Genomic DNA, 16680 nt, shown 5'->3' on the forward strand with positions numbered 1-16680 from the left:
ACTGTTGCTTTTAGCAGTTCCACACAGAACTGGTGGCAATAGGATCTCCCAGCTGTGCAAGGAGTTGTCACAGCCCTGCCAGCTGGCTTAACTTGCATTTTCCCCTCTTATTGCCTTCTCTTCCTTTTCCATTCTCTCTCTTTATCCCCTTTCTCTATGGCAACCCATGAGACGCACATAATACAGGAAAATCTCAACCATGAGTATTGTTCCATCAAAGTTAACATCACTGCTGGCACCACTGCTCAGTCCTTCTTAGCAAAACTTCTCAACCTCATCCCTTAGATCTCCACCAGTAAGTCACCTGTGTAAGTCCTGCTCAAGCATAAATGAAAAATAGCATTGAATTCTGACTCAGCATACGCAAGGCATAGCAGGTTACATGTCTTCAGTAAATACTGTGGTGCAGACTACACTTGTTACGTTACCTTCAGCCTGAAGTCCTACCTATTTATCAGCCCAAGTAACAAGTTCAGGAACCCCTGTCTGGTATCTTTTGACGGGAAGGAGTTTGTTAGTGGGTACAGGAGACCTTCCCCTCCCATTCTTCAAAACTCTTCACTTCTACACTAACAAACACCTTCCCTTCTGGAGTGCAGACTGCATATAGGGTCATGACTGGTTTGTAGTGGGCCAGCTGATAAAGCCACTGTTTGCTGTGCATACTGCTGGAGCCCTGGATAAATTATAGCGTAGTTTACAAAGTTTTACTATTCTCAGCTGTCAAACTCCAGCTTTTTGCTGGAGTTTTCCACCTGCATAGCACAGCCAACAGGACTGAAGGGGGTCTGCCTCCTCAGAAGCCATAATTCACAGTCCGATGAATGAACTACAGGGATTGATTGAGCTGCTAGTGTTATTTGACTTCCAGTGCCTCTGATAAGAAGGTAGTAATCTCTCACAGAGAGTTTGTACTTCACTGTGAAGTGAAACTGCTGAAGTGACTGGCATACCACCAAGAAGGAATCAGATTGCCATTCATACTCTTGCTCTTTTTGACACGAGGCACTGGATAGCTACAGTTTCCTTCTTTCCTAGTCCCCCCTCCCTGTTTTTCAGAGTGGCTTACTGAATAATTATGAAATTTAACGTATGGGCATGATAGCAGTAATGGCTCAGTCTGGTATCATGCTCCTTTCTGTAGTTTGGCAGACTGTCTTCCCAGAAGGTAAGACCTGTGTGCGTAGCCGTGTCACAGTTTCCCAGGCACCAATATCAAGTTGTGGTGCAGCACTGCAAACCCCCTGAGTGCCTCTAAAGAATATTGTTGTGAACAAAACCAAGCCCTCGTGAGAAATGCCCCATTGAGTTAGACTAATGGTCCATCTAATTCCTGGCAATTCCGCTGCTGCTTGGGGAGAGCAAGCGAGGTAGCCGCCTGCTGAATGCTGTTCACCTTGGTTTTGCCCAGCATCACAGTTGCCTGCTGTATCAATGCTAGGGGATTCTCCTTCATTTAGCATTTTGTTAGACTGGAATAACGTACATGTTTATGTATAGTGCAGTAGCAACACTAATATTCTGGATAGCATCAGTAGGCATAAGCAACATAACAGCATTACTGTTATAGTTAACTGTATTTATCTGCCACCATTCTCTTTTGTTTACTAGTCAGGCATGAATCTCATTAAATTTGTGTGTTATCCTGTCTGCTTTCTCCCTAAGGTTCTACCACTGACAACTCAGGGTGGCTTCACCAGGTTTAGCAATAATGTCAGCTTTACTCTTGGCTGGACACTATTGTTTTAGCCATTGTACTGTCCGGGCCTGAACTCCACAGTGATGATGGACATTATACCCAGAGCAAAGACGATGACATTTGGGTAAACTTTCTCCTTTGCTGCAAAAATTGTGCCAAATATGGGATAGTGTAGAGAAAAGCACGTTTGTGCGCAAGATCAAAAGCTGATCCTTGGGTGTCCTAGAGGAGGAAATAAAATAAGAAAGTTCCCACTGAGTCCTAGGCACGATCATCTTTCTTTTTCTACCAAATGTTTGAGACAAAGACAAACAAATCATCTTTTATAACCAACATTCAGAGGCACACAGTCTATATGGAGTGCCCTGGATGATTCTGTCCTGTTAGTACCAGAAGCTTCCTTTGCTTCTCCTCAGCAGAGCAAGTGACTTACTACTGCAACAGTAGTTGCTAAGTTAATATAAAGGGTCTAGGATATGGAGATGTTTTTAGTTCATCAGAGAACTACATCTTTTAGAAGAGATCTCTGAACTTGTGAGTAGGAAGCTGGGGTGGGGAAAGCAAGAAATAAATTTTCTTCAGTATGATTTTTGGGTTGATTGCACTTCCATTCTAAAGTTCTAAGCAAGTACTAATGCGTTGTTCTTCACAGCATATCTTTTAAGAAGGTATTCTGCAAAGAGATAACTGATGGTATAAGTATTTGCTAATGGGGGGAGGGATGAGACACATTTGAATCTAGAAACTCAAACGTGCTAAGTACCTGTGATTGCCACTGAAAGCCACCAGCTAGCAAGTCAGCTGAAAATAAGAACCATGAAATCTTGATGCTAAGTCAAAACACATTAAAATTGTGATCTTCAGGTTATATTTTAGGTGGTTGGGTTTTTTTTTTTTGCTTATTGGGGTTTTTGTTTTGTTTTGGTTTGGTTTTGTTATGGAGGTTTTTTAGTTCATCTGAAAATGGTAAAAAAAAAATAAAATAAAAAAATCCAAAGCTACTCTTCTGCCTCCCAGACCATGCCTGATCTCCTACATCTGGAGAAATCAGTACCCAATCAGTGTCAGTGTGCTCTCATTTTTCTTTTAAAACGTTTCTGGTCATACAGCAAACCATAGAGTACCTAGTATGAGGCATCGCTGACACAGTGGTTTATAATTTCTTCAGAAAAGCTTGTTAAGTATGATCATGTCAACTGGTTCACCCCAGGGGGTGTGGGGGGGCGATTAAGCAAGGAAAACAAAAGTTTGTCTTAACTATATTCCAGGACTGCAAATCTTAAGATGACAGAATGAGGGTGGAAGCCTACAGAGGGTGGAAGCAAGGACAGGTAGCCTGGGAGGAACACAGGGAAATTGCCCGAGCAGCCAGGTTAGGAAGCTAAAGCCCTGATAGAATTAAATGTGGCCAGGGGCATCAAGGGCAACAAGAAAAGCTTCTACAGGTATGTTCAGTGATAAAAGGAAGATGAGGGAGAATGTGGGCCCTCTCTGGAAGGAAACAGGAGACCTGGTTACCCGGGATATGGAGAAGGCTGAGGCACTCAACGACTTTTTTGCCTCAGTCTTCACAGGCAAATGCTTTAGCTACACAGCCCAAGTTGCAGAAGGCAAAGACAGGGACTGGGAGAATGAAGAACCGCCCACTGTAGGAGAAGACCGGGTTTGACACCTTCTAAAGAACCCAAAGGTGCATAAATCCATGGGAACCGATGAGACCCATCCGTGGATCCTGAGGGAACTGGTAGATGAAGTTGTTAAGCCACTATCCATCATATCTGAGAAGTTGTGTCAGTCTGGTGAAGTTCCCACTGACTGGAAAAGGGGAAACATAACCCCCGTTTTTAAAAAGGGAAAAAAGGAAGATGTGGGGAACTACAGGCCGGTCAGTCTCACCTCTGTGCTTGGCTTTTTCATGGAGAAAACCCTCCTGGAAACTATGCTAAGGCATATGGAAAATAAGGTGATAGGTGACAGCCAACATGGCTTCACTAAAGGCAAATCGTGTCTGACAAATTTGATGACCACCTATGACAGGGTTGGAGCCTTGGTGGATAAGGAAAGAGCAACTGACATCATCTACCTGGGCTTGTGCAAGGTATTTGATACTGTCCCACACGATATCCTTGTTTCTAAATTTGAGAGACATGGATTTGATGGATGAACCACTTGGTGGATAACGAGTTGTGTGGATGGTCGCACTCGAAGAGTTGCAGTCAACAGCTCGATGTCCAAGTGGAGAGCAGTGACAACTGCTGTTCCTCGGGGGTCAGTACTGGGACTGGCGCTGTTTGACATATTTGTCGGTGACATGGACAGTGGGATTGAGTGCACCCTCAGCAAGTTCACTGACAACACCAAGCTGTGTGAAGCAGTTGACACGCTGGAGGGAAGGGATGCCACCCAGAGGGACCTGGACAGGCTTGAGAGGTGGGTCCGTGTCAACCTCATGAAGTTCAACAAGGCCAAGTGCAAGTCCTGCACCTGGGTTGGGGCAATCCCAAGCATAAATACAGGCTGGGCGGATAATGGATTGAGAGCATCCCTGAGGAGAAGGATTTGGGGGTGTTGGTTGATGAGAAGCTCAACGTGACCCAGCAATACGAGCTCACAGCCCAGAAGGCCAACCACGTCCTGGGCTGCATTAAAAGAAGCGTGGCCAGCAGGTCAAGGGAGGTGATTCTGCCCCTCTACTCCACTCTGGTGAGACCCCACCTGGAGTACTGCATCCAGCTCTGGAGCCCCCAACATAAGAAGGATGTGGACCTGCTGGAGCGAGTGCAGAGGAGGGCCATGAAAATGATCAGAGGGCTGGAGCACCTCTCCTATGAAGACAGGCTGAGAGAGTTGGGGTTGCTGAGCCTGGAGAAGAGAAGGCTCCAGAGAGACCTTATAGCAGCCTTCCGGTACTTAAAGGGGGCCTACAGGAAGGATGGGGAGGGACTCTTTATCAGGGAGTGTAGCAATAGGACGAGGGGTAGTGGTTTTAAACTGAAAGAGGGTAGATTTAGATTAGATATTAGGATGGAATTCTTTACTGTGAGGGTGGTGAGACACTGGACCAGGTTGCCCAGAGAAGTGGCTACCCCATCCCTGGAGATGATCAAGGCCAGGTTGGATGGGCTTTGAGTGACCTGGTCTAGTGAGAAGTGTCCCTGCCCATGGCAGGGGAGGGGGGTGGAACCAGATGATTTTTAGGGTCCCTTCCAATCCAAACCATTCTATGATTCTGTGATCATGAGGCTTACCGTCAGCACGCCTTTCAGATTTGTCATTGTGAGTGTTGTCCACATTACCAATCTGCTATTCTAGTTGTGGTGGCAGGGTCTCCCACTGTGGGCATGAAAACAACATACAATTTTCACCCAGTATATTGCATTTGTTCCTTAAAAACAAGCTAAGCAATTGAACACTTTTTAGAAGCCTTTGGTGACATTGTATTATTATTAGTCAAGGAAGTAAACTTTCTGCCCCAATCTCTGAAATGGTTTTTCCAGAAGAATGAGGAGAAACACATTTAACTTTAAATTACAACAGCATGCTTTGAAATGATAAACAGGAGCATACACAGAACCAAGTCACTCTAGAAAATGTTTACAGGAAAAAGCTGCTTGAAGTTACGCTCACACATTGTGAGTTTAGAGCTTATGTTCACCTCTAAGTCACTCTTGCTGCTTCCACTCACTGTACCAAAGAGAGAATATAACCTTAAATAAAATTTGAGAAAATGTTTTTTTGTTTGTTTGTTTTAAGTGTCCTTACAGACCTCAAAAAAATGGTAAGTAGCCCAAGCCACAATCCAAAGTTTTGAGCATAGGCAGAAATTACAACAGAGACATCATACCGAAGCTTTTCTGGATGCAACCAGCCCTCAAGAATCAGAAGACATGCTGACACATAATGGAGCTTATGTGATAATAATTTCAGGCAGTGTTCAGGTGTTGTATAAACATTATTTCATTAGAAGGCATATAAAAAAAAAACAAACCATATATTGAGGGACATTTTCCTTCGAACAGCCTGCTTGCCATGATCTAGTAGCTGGAAACAAAAGCCAGTAAACATACCCTTCTTGCCTTCAGTACTAGATTTCCTCCCAAACATTTTTAAGCAAGGCAGAAATGGAATGAAATAGCTCCCACCACCCTTATTCCAAGGCATCTGTATTTTTCTAGATGGATCTACTCTCACATCTAGAATTTGAAGCACAGCACCATGCTTTCCCAAAGCACGCTAATACCATCTTTAAGGGTCTAATATATGCACAATTCAAGTGCCCTCCTCACAGCCCACAGAGAACCAAACCTTGTCACCCTAGAGCAATGTGGTTTGTCTCTAGTTACCTTTCAGAGGGCAGATATTAACGTGGCGGCAAATTCTCAGCTTGGAGTGCAAGAGCAGGCAAGGCTTCAGGCAAGCTTGCTACACATTAAGCTTCTATTTTACAATTAGACTTTCAGGGTCCTAGGCTTGCTCTGCTCTTACCAAGTGCTTACTCAAGCAAAGTAGGAAGCACAAAGAGTTTTTCTTTAATATAGAGTGAGACTGTTAGAATACATATAGTTGTTTGAAAACAACTTACGTACACACACCTTTCTCATTAGGGCATGTCTAAACAGGACAATAAAACTATGCGCTTAGTTATACAGTCAAAACCACATAGCTACCAACATTAGAAAGCCATCTTCCCTCCTCCAAACAAGTTGCATATAATGTAGAAGACTACGTTAGCAGGTGGCCAGCTACTATAGTTCTTTTGTTACCGTAACTCCTTCTGCCCCCATATATCTCCAACAGACCACTCAGGCCTTCAAAGACTGAGGAACACCACCACAAAACCCAGAGGCCTGTACACCCATCAGAAGACTTTCTTCTAAAGCTGCCACTAACTGCTAGACCCACTCCTCTCGACACTGATTTCTCCTCTAGCAGAATCACAGTTCCCTCTCTGTTTTATACACAAACTCCACGGAGGATAGGCTGAGAGAGTTGGGGTTGTTCACCCTGGAGAAGAGAAGGCTCTGGGGAGACCTTATAGCGGCCTTCTAATGCCTAAAGGGGGCCTACAGGAGAGCTCGGGAGGGACTTTTTACAGGCCATGTAGTGATAGGACAAGGAGGAATGGCTTCAAACTGGAAGAGGGTAGATTTAGATTAGATATTGGGAAGAAATTTTTCACTCTGAGAGTGGTGAGGCACTGGACGAAGTTGCCCAGAAAAGTTGTGGAAGCTCCATCCCTGGAGGTGTTTAAGGCCAGGCTGGATGGGGCTTTGAGCAACCTGGTCTAGTGGGAGGTTTCCCTACCTATGGCAGGGGGGTTGGAACTAGATGGTCTTTAAGGTCCCTTCCATCCTAAACCATTCTATGATTCTATGTCAGATTTTGCAAAACTATTTCTTTTCTAGGACCACTTGTGCCTCCTCTGCTTAGGGAATTGCCTTTCCTCAGCCTCCCTCAGCCCATCACTCCAAAAATCACTCCACACAGCTGCACCATGGTCTTTAAAACAGTGGTTTCTAGTAAATGATCAGTTACAGCAGGAGGAGGCAACAAGCTCTTTTCATGGCTGTTGCCATGTGCTGCATTTATTTACACCTTAGCAGAGGTTTCTGCTGTCATAAATTTGTGGATGGGAGATTGTTTCTTTCATGTCTCTTGTTGACAAAATTACGCTTAGTTCGCAAAGGCAAAACTTAATTGAGACACTGACCCCATCGTTCCCACGACCCCCGAGCATTCAGTGATAATGAGGATTTCAGGCATTCGTACTTCCTTCCCATACCACTGTGTGCTCCTTCCGTCCCCGTGCCACCACGCTCTGCTTTTGCAGTTGTGCCAGTTCCTTGCTGTGCCATTTTTATTTTTTTTTTCTCCTGTGCTGGCTAATTTTTAACCTGGATCGGTTTCCTGATCTGGTTCATAGGGCAGCCCCACAAAAGACGTGTTAGTGCGACTGAAAGAGCTGACAGGAGTAGAAATAAGTGACCAGAGGAGGAAATGCTTCAAAACAACATTGTTGCCAAATGCTTTGTCATGTAGAAAAGTCTCCAGGCTTCCATTTATTGAAGAAGAATTGGCCATTACTAAAATGCACACCCCGCTTGCCCTAAGCAAGCTCTAACGCTTGTAGTGGGAAGATTCCTGGTCTTAGGGCAGAGACCACCCCTTAATTTTTTGCACGTGTATACACGTTTGACCTAATGCTTAGGGCTCTGCAGACTGAATGAATCATAATTGGAATACAGAGTACTGATTCTTAAATAACTAAAAAAAGCCCCTAAAATTCTGAAGGCAGAGCTTCTCTGCAAGGGTTGAGCTAGAGGAGTGCCCTCAAGTTACACACTTGTAATTACTACCTTGCTTAAGGGCTTTTTAAGTAGTAACATTACTCACTGGGACCGCGACTGTTATGTCACAGCTACTCAGCTGTGATGAGGTTCTGACAACAGCCAAAATATTGCTGGCTCTGATCCAGGAAGCCAAGCGGCAAAGAAGTCAGATAACAAAAAGTCTGCACTTAAAATGCCAATTAGTCTCCCTACACACGATGTCCTACATCACTGATCTAAAGCAAAGCTTTATGCAGCAGGCTGATAAATGTTTCTACTGATTACTGCCGTATAATCCAGCCAGCGGCTATGGTGTGCAGAGGTCCGCAGCAAAACTGAGTTCACTTCAGCAAAGTTATTCCCGATTTACACACAGCCATCGGAGAGTGAAACATTCGCAGAGAAAAATTTGCACAGAGCGACCCTACAGTGTGCCTCCTCAAACCTCACGTACCTCAGGCTCCATTGGGTGACTGAGGATAAAGAAATCGCCCCAGAGCGTGCCAGAATACAAGTACGCAGCCTGTAGCGATGGCATGGTGCTGGTCTGTGCGCGCGATAACCCCGCGATAATCCCTTGGGAGCCCGCGTGCGTGTCTGCGTCGCCTCGGCCGCGGCAGGGTGGGAGGCTGCGCGGGGGCGGCCACCGCCAAGCACAGACGGGCTGCGGTGTGTTCTGCTCAGCGGTTTGTCCCACCGCCACACCTTCACGTGTCCGTGAACTAAAAATGCTTTTGTGCAAGGCAGCTTTGCTCCACTTCGGCCGCTCACTGCCTCCCCATTAGTGTGTCCCTTCCTCTGCGCCCAAGCGAGCGGCCTTGTAACCACCCAGGCTTCTGACTTGCTGAGGGTCTTGTAGAGCTGCTTTAAGGGCAGAGAGGCTGCAGCTTTCATGGAAAAACCATGGGTGTGCCCTACACTTTACAGCCTATTCAGAGGTGATCCTATGTCCCCTCTGGGACCCAGCATGAGAGGCATCAGACAGACAAGAAGAATCTTTGCTTTTGTTTTGGTTTGGTTTGGTTTGGTTTGGTTTGGTTTGGTTTTCCCCCTAGATGACTCCTAGGGTTGTTTTTCACAGGACTGGGTGGAATTTGCAGGAAACTCCTCCAGTTCAGTTTTGGCTGTGTTCAGCCTTCCCACTGAGGAACGGTGAACATGCACTCAGTTGTGGCCAACCTATGGCTTATGAGCAGTTAATGCGCAGTTCCCACGCTGAGGCTAATTACCTAACTGGCAAAGCTGTGCTAGTGTGAGGAGTGCCGGGCAATCGGAGTCCCTGGCTTTGAGAGAAAGGGAAATAGCAAGAACGAGCCGGCCCAGTTCATCCTGTAATGGAGCTGTAGGACCCTAGGCATTTATTGCCATTTCTAACCTGTGACCCATTTCCAGAGCTCTTCTCCGCTTGAGCCTTCGTGCTGAATGACGTGCGACCTGGGAGTCTTGGGCATACAAAGATTTTGACAGCTGCAAACGTGTAAAAAAATGCGAAGCTGTGCTTATAGATGGAAGCTCACGTTTTCCCTCAGCTGCTTGTTCCTACTCCCTGCCTTGCTGCTTTGGATGAAAGATTGTTTTTCCATCTTAAGCATCATCTTCCACTACACATCTTCCTAGATTTGCAATATGACCTGCTGTCATCAGCCATCTCACTTCTCCCACAGACTGACTCTAGGCAGATTAGTAGTCAGCACGTCTGTGTCTCTGTTGAAAGAAAACATTTCTAGCGAGGCACCCCATCGCACCCCCTGTACCTGCAATTTTGCTTGCACTCTGTTTTATGGTCTGGGCAGAGCACGTGATGAGCAGAAACCAGCACTTCCAGTGTATAGTGTTTTCAGGCAGCTACATTTGTGCTGGAAGGGCCGATCCACGCTCTGCCCCATCTGGCCAGATGCAGACGCAGTATTAGCAGGTACAGGGCGAGGGCCCAACACTGCCTTTATTGGATGTGGTCTGTAGGCACCAGGGATGATTTTTCCCAAGAAGTTCTAGCTGTTGCTGCTGCCAGCCCCTGGCAGAGGCTGTACGGGGCTGGGCGCAGCTCCCGTCAGCGTTTTCACTGGCCAGCTGCCAAGGAGGTGCTGATGGGTATCATCTAACGTGAAGCAGATGGGAGTACCCTCAGAGCCAAAGTGATGATATCTCTATCCACATCACCCGGACGGTTACATAAATGTACGAGCGGTCCAAGCAAGTCCCTTGCCCATCTGCCAAAGCCAGCTGAAACTGGAGCTGAAGCTGGAGGATGCAACCAAGTAGCAGTGGTGGAGAAATAGAGAGTCACTTTCTTTTAGACCTAACAAAGCAAGAAGACCAGCAGTGGTGTTTAAGCTGTGCAGTTTACTCTCTTTCCTTTACTGTAGAACTCCGCTACAAATTTCCAGGTCCCTCCTGCCCAGTTTCCAGCTATGGCTTTCAAGACACAATTCACAAGTCTTCCTGAATGTTGCGGCAGGCAGTGTGCTACACCATTGGTATCAGTGTAAATTGCTAAGGAATGAAGAATACAAGGGCACAGAGCAGAGACACTCAAGGTAAACCATGCTACAAATGCTGCAAGTCTGCTAAGGACCTTGGAAGGAGATGTTCTGCTGGGTTAGGGAAACAGTGGAGGGACATTAGACCTGCATTCAGCTGGGGCTGTATCGTTCCAAGGCTGTGATTTAAGGCTATCTTAGTTTTCTTATCATCTGAGAGGTACAGTCTTTTACTTCAGCTAACTGTTCAGATAGCTTAATTTCTGAATTGGAAAAGGACTATGTGATATTTAAATGTAAGGTGATAGGAAAGGACAAAGTGATAGCCTAAAATGTATGGGCCATGAGTTTTTGCACTACTTGAAATTATCACATCACCTGGAATGTACCTTAAAAACTCCTAGGTGGAGCACGTACATTTGGCTGACTTGAATCCGATCATTCAGAATCAATTACAAAAGGTAACCAGCATGAATTACCACGGATTTTATCAAACATGTTCAGTTGTTCCCACATGAAAGTGAAAAAGAATCTCTCTGTTAGGTAGAAAGTTTTTGTATGGGAGATTCCCGACATAATGGGGCTTTTCTAGCAAACTTTCGGAGGAGGCTTATATCGGGAAGATAACTATCATGAACTTTGTGGCTGCACTGTAAATGTTTCTTTCCTGAGTCAAAAGTAAAAGATGTAGCCACAAGAGGGAGGCAGAACTCCTGTTCTGGTATAGTAACCCCAGCAGAAAACGTAATAAACCAGGGAAATATATTTTCAAAAGTTCCCTCTTTTGTGCTAAAATAGCCCAGTAGCACTCTCCTTGAGAGCCATGACTGCTGGCCGTAACTTCTCTAAAAGTAGGTTCATAATGCGTAGTAAATATTAAATGCTTAACGGAAGCTGAAAATTAGTAACTACTACATCTTTTTCTTAAACCTAAAAATTAGGTAAGAAATTACTTGAGAACAGATTGAAAGCGATTTTCATGTGCTTTTTGTGGGTGCTGGGAAGGAAAACTGTCCCCGTGCTGCACGGGATTTATTTCAAAGGCATATAGTTGTATTCTTGCCAGGCTCTAATACAGAAGGATCATTTTGGTTCAGGAAGGAGGCTTTTTATAACAAATTACTGCTTAGAAAGTACAGCACAAGGATGTATTTAAACACGTCTATTTCCATAGCACCTCAGCAAACAGATAGGGCAATATCCTCAAATGGTGCTGTTACTTATCCTATAAAGGACTTCCACGGGGCAGCAGGCTGCCGAGGTTCAGCGAGCTCAGCAGAGAAAGAAATTTGTCTGGAGGGAGAGGGCAGGTTTGGTGTCCAGTTCCTGCTCCAAGGACTATCTCTGTAATTTACTCAACATCATTTCAGACGCTGCAGCCAAGGGGTGACGGACCTGGTCAGTACTCTAAACACTCAAAGTCTTCAGTCCCTCTTTTCAGTCTTGAACTCTCCCTACCTGTGTCGCGGCCCTCTCCGTAGCCTCGAAGAAGGAGGCGTAAGGAAGCCAAACCCCGTTTGCAGTGCAGTGCTCTGCCCGGTGAGCGGGTTTCTAGCACACAATGCTCCTTCTGAGCCCGGCAGCGGGTTAGAATCCTCGAGAGAGGGAAGGCAGGAGAACGCTGCCAGCTTGAAACCCCAAGCTGGACTGGGCTATATAACCGTCTAGGACTGCGGTAGTTTGAGGCACGCACAGGAGCGGTAGGCGTGTAGACATCTTTCATGCAAATTTATGACAGCTCTTGGGAATTTTGGTACTTCCAGAATGAGGCACGGGGGTTTACTGGCTGGGAGTAGTGGGCTTGGCTGCCCAGACTTGGGCTTGGCCCCCGTGGTGTACCTCAGGGCAGTGGGGGGTGTCTTGTCTTTTAAGAGTGGCCAGAAAATACAAAAGGTCAAACTACTGTTCTTTCCATCCTACAATGCATAATTGTATCGGCCTATGCATGCCTATACAGCACACGGGCATGCTTTTGTTTTTTAATAGACAGTAGTTAAAAGTTATCCTTTTACAGCATTTTCTGTTGGAGGTATTAAAAGTGCTTTATGGATGTTTATGTAAACTGAATTCTGTGCATGACTGTGCAGACAGGTAAGGACTGCTCGGGTGAAAAGAGCGGTCCGCATTACTGAAAAATTAATTTGTCTGTTGGCCTTTTCTCAGCTGAACGTGGAATCAATTGAGGTAGTCAACTCTTACACCAACTGTAAACCAGTTGGTGAGATCCGACTGGTTTTCAGTACGTCAACAACGGGCCAAAGCTCGCATGGCGTTCACAGCCCTGAAAACCAGTGAGACTTGTGTTTCCTTGACTCTGCCTGATGCAGCCGGGCAGCGGTCCAGGCAAAAACCTGGCAGCTTCCAATGGCCACTAGAGAGCAACAGTCCCTTTGCTCGGGCGAACCCGGGCAACCCCAACACACGGCTAAACGCCGCCTCTTTCCACTCTGCAGTTCGCTTCTCTAGGTAGGACCCATACCACAAAGCAGAGCTTACCACGATGCAGAAACATCACTGCCAACTCACACTTTCATCATCGCGTGTCTTTTAAGTCCTCTGGCCCTGTACAATTTGAGAGCTGATTTTGACAATGTGCTTCAGTTCCAAATCCAATTCTATTTGTTCACATAATATTCACACTGAATTTTTTACTATTTTTTTCCTTTGTTCCCAGGACCAGTGTTTGTAGACTGGGATTCCCCACGCCACGTATTTTTCTCTGTTGAGACTGTAACTTCAGCGTACGCTGTTTTGCCACCCGCACTCCCCTGGTTTCTCCTCTTGTGCCAACTGTCGCTTCCCGACTGCCAGGGACATTTCTTCCTCCTGGGCAAAGGGTATCTATAACAGCTTGGGGGAAGGGGAAAAAAAAAAGCCTGCTGACTGATGCAGTGCAATTTAGGCAAGATTTTGATCAGGGACGGAGGATGCCGTAGTGATTGAGCTCTGCTCATGTCTTAGTTGAAAACTGTCTGCAATTTTGTTTTTGTTTCTCTTGACCAGAAGCCAGTACTCTGCGACAGTTCTGCCTGCATCTCTGCACTGACAGGAGGTTTTCCCGTTTTCCCATTTAATTCCTTTTTAATCTGAGTACTCTCTGCATTAATACAATTGCTGAACTGACCATGCCCTAACAAATTTCTTTGTGTCCACACAGAGGAGTAGAGCTCTCCTCTTCTGTTCTGCGTAAGGGAAACCTTTACAAAAGAGGCTCTTACCTTAGGACATTACTTTCAGCTGTATTCCTCCTGTATTTCACCCTGTATTCCTCCTATCCCTTCAGAAACTCTCCAGGCTAAGCCGATTGCTCCCAGTTTATCCATGGCCCCTGGGGCAGTAGCAACTGGGAGACTGTGGAAGCTCCCTGACCAGGGAAGGACCAGTCTGCCCACACCCCCTGAACCCCAGCACGTGTCTGCCGCACTGTGGCACCCCAGTGCAGCTGCGGGCAGTGGTACAGTCACCCCTCTCCATCAAGCTTTGCGGTCCCATCATTCAGGGTTGAGAAAGACACCTTTCATAGCTGGTGTTTAAAACACTATTCCAACTACTTTTTTTTCTTTTTTTTTTTTTTAATATATATATATATATATATATATTTGGCAGTTGCTGTTAGGCTTCTAATACTGTGACCAAAAGGACAGGAGTTTTTTTCTGGGAATAGTGCACTTTGTGTTTCAGACACATCTGCTGTGACACAGACCTGTGCCTAACCTGAATCAATGAGCTGCTTTTCTGTCTTTTGCTTTACCTCAGCTGACCTACAGCAGCTTTTGTCCTCCTCATAAATTTACAACCTATCATCTGCATTAGGTGGTAAAGGCAATCATGGCAAGTAAGAGCACTGAAAGAAAACTGGTGTTTTTTTCTCTCCAAATTGTGCTATCTCACTCTAGTGGTGTCTTTTGTTTGGGTACACATTGCCCTGGCACTCGAACTTCTCCATCTCTTGTAGGGTGTTTTGGCTTGTCTCGAAGGGCTGCCCTATTGCCAAGGAACTTTGAGCTCCCTGGTTTCAAACTTTCAGCTTTTTCTGCAACTCTCTCTTTTTAAAACCACGTTGCATATTATCAAGCTATCGTGGTTAATATAATCCTAGCCTCCCAATTTGATAGTACCATTTCCAAATGTCACTGAATAGCTGAGTTGCAGTACTGCTATTTCTAACAGCCCCTGAATCTTTCTATGTAACTTTCCTTCTTTCTTCTGGCTGACCTGATTTGCTCTTGAATAATGACATGAGGCATCGTTCCCCATGTACCTCCCTTTTCTTATACTGTAAAATGATTGACTTACTGTCAGTTGTACTGAGGCATACTACAGAGACTGTGCTGGGCTTGGAGCAATAGCCTGAGCAGCCCTTACGATGGGTATCTGATTTTCTTTGGTCAATGGGACTGCCCAGCTCTTCAGTCTGATTCAGGGAGTGCTTTTGAGAAAAAAATATGATACATGGCTTACTTGAGTTCGAAAGAACACAGAGAATCACAGCAGAGGACTCTGTAAATAGTTCAGACCTTATCTTTACACTTCCTTTGCAAACAGATGTTCTGATTACAGGAAGACCCTGCCCTTGCACGTACTCCTGGCTTTAGTGGTCAGAGAACAGAAGTAGAAGAGACCCACTAAGCAGAAGCTTCAATTCTCAATTACTTTGTTTCAGGAAGGCTTCATTCAAGTGTTGGATTCTCTTCTATACTATGTCAGCGCTGCTCCACATGTCTGTTACATGGCTCAAACTCTAGGACTGCTCCATCTCCTATTGTTCAGTCTGGATGATCAAATGAAATGATCTCTTTTCAGTATATAGTCCCATTACTTCTAATTTATGTCCTTCTTTATGCCATTTGAAACACTCCCTTTTCCTCTTCTGAATTAGCGACTTCTGACTTATCAGAATGTACAGCACATACGACTTCAATTTCACAGTGAAAATATGGATATGCTGTTTCATCTAACATTTATTTAAGTTTTCCCATAGTTCAAACAAAACATGACATCCCATTTCAACCGATAAAATAAAAAGAAAAAAAATAAACCACTTCTACAAAGTTAGCCAGTGTATAGACTCTTATTTTACAAAACAAAAAGGTAGGAACATGTTACAAAATTATCATCAAATCAACCAATGTCAATAGTGCAAAGAATGAACTGCAAGTACAGGAGAGAGAGGGATGGAGGGTAGGACGGATGGGAGGATGGATGGATGGATGGATGGATGGATGGATGGATGGATGTGTGGGTGGGTGTGTGGCTGAACAAAACAGGAAGGCTAGGAACAGCTAGGCCTGCTATCACACAAAGTTTCATATCTCAAAACACTCACGATGAATATTTAACTTCAGTGGCAGAAGAGGGTCAGTATTTCATCCATAAGTGATCTCTGTGTGCTGCAGATTCTTGCACTGGCCGGTTCTGGAGATGAATACAGCTCTAAACATGAGCTGCTAAGAGTCACTGAAAGGCATTTTTCACCCTCTGGAACAGAGGTGACCTCTCAAGGGCTTGATTAGTTTGTGTGCATCCAAGGGCCAAGGCAATTACTGAGAATTTCATGCAAGCAACAGAGTTAAGTACCTCCAGGCTTAACTTTGTATACCTTTTTCTCGTGCTTTCACGCTCTTTTGCGTGCAATTGCTCTCTATCCTGGGAGGTGACTGATCAAAAGGGAGTTTTAGCAGTTACTATAAGTCATGTGGAGAGGTAGACCAACAGGTCTTGGACGTACTGTCAAGCAAACATGTCAGCCAGCAACCCACCGGGAAAGGTGAATTATTTCTGCAATGTTTCTTATGATACTGCTACAATGAAGAACCTAAAAGCTGTCTCCTTCACAGGATGACTAAATTTGAGTCTAAATAAAATAAAGGACAAAAATAACATCAGTCGGTTACAGTAATTCTCCGCTGAATTTGCCCATTTTCCTTTGCTAGCAGAGTGTCCATAGTTAATAAATGTAAGAGGCATTCGCTAGATTAAGCTCAGCTGCCCAGAGATGTTTTTCATCTTTACCCCTTGTGATCAAAGACTGTTTAAGTTTACTTTTCTAGGCAAAATTCCCTGCAATACCTCAAGTCTTACCACAGTACAAAAATGAAACAAGACAATGAGAAATAGAAAGAAGGTTGAAAGTGGGAATAGCTTCAGGGAGTAACTGTATGCTTACCTTGAA

The sequence above is a fragment of the Vanellus vanellus genome, assembly GCF_965231255.1.
Source record: "Vanellus vanellus genome assembly, chromosome: 6".
Lineage (NCBI taxonomy): Eukaryota > Metazoa > Chordata > Aves > Charadriiformes > Charadriidae > Vanellus > Vanellus vanellus.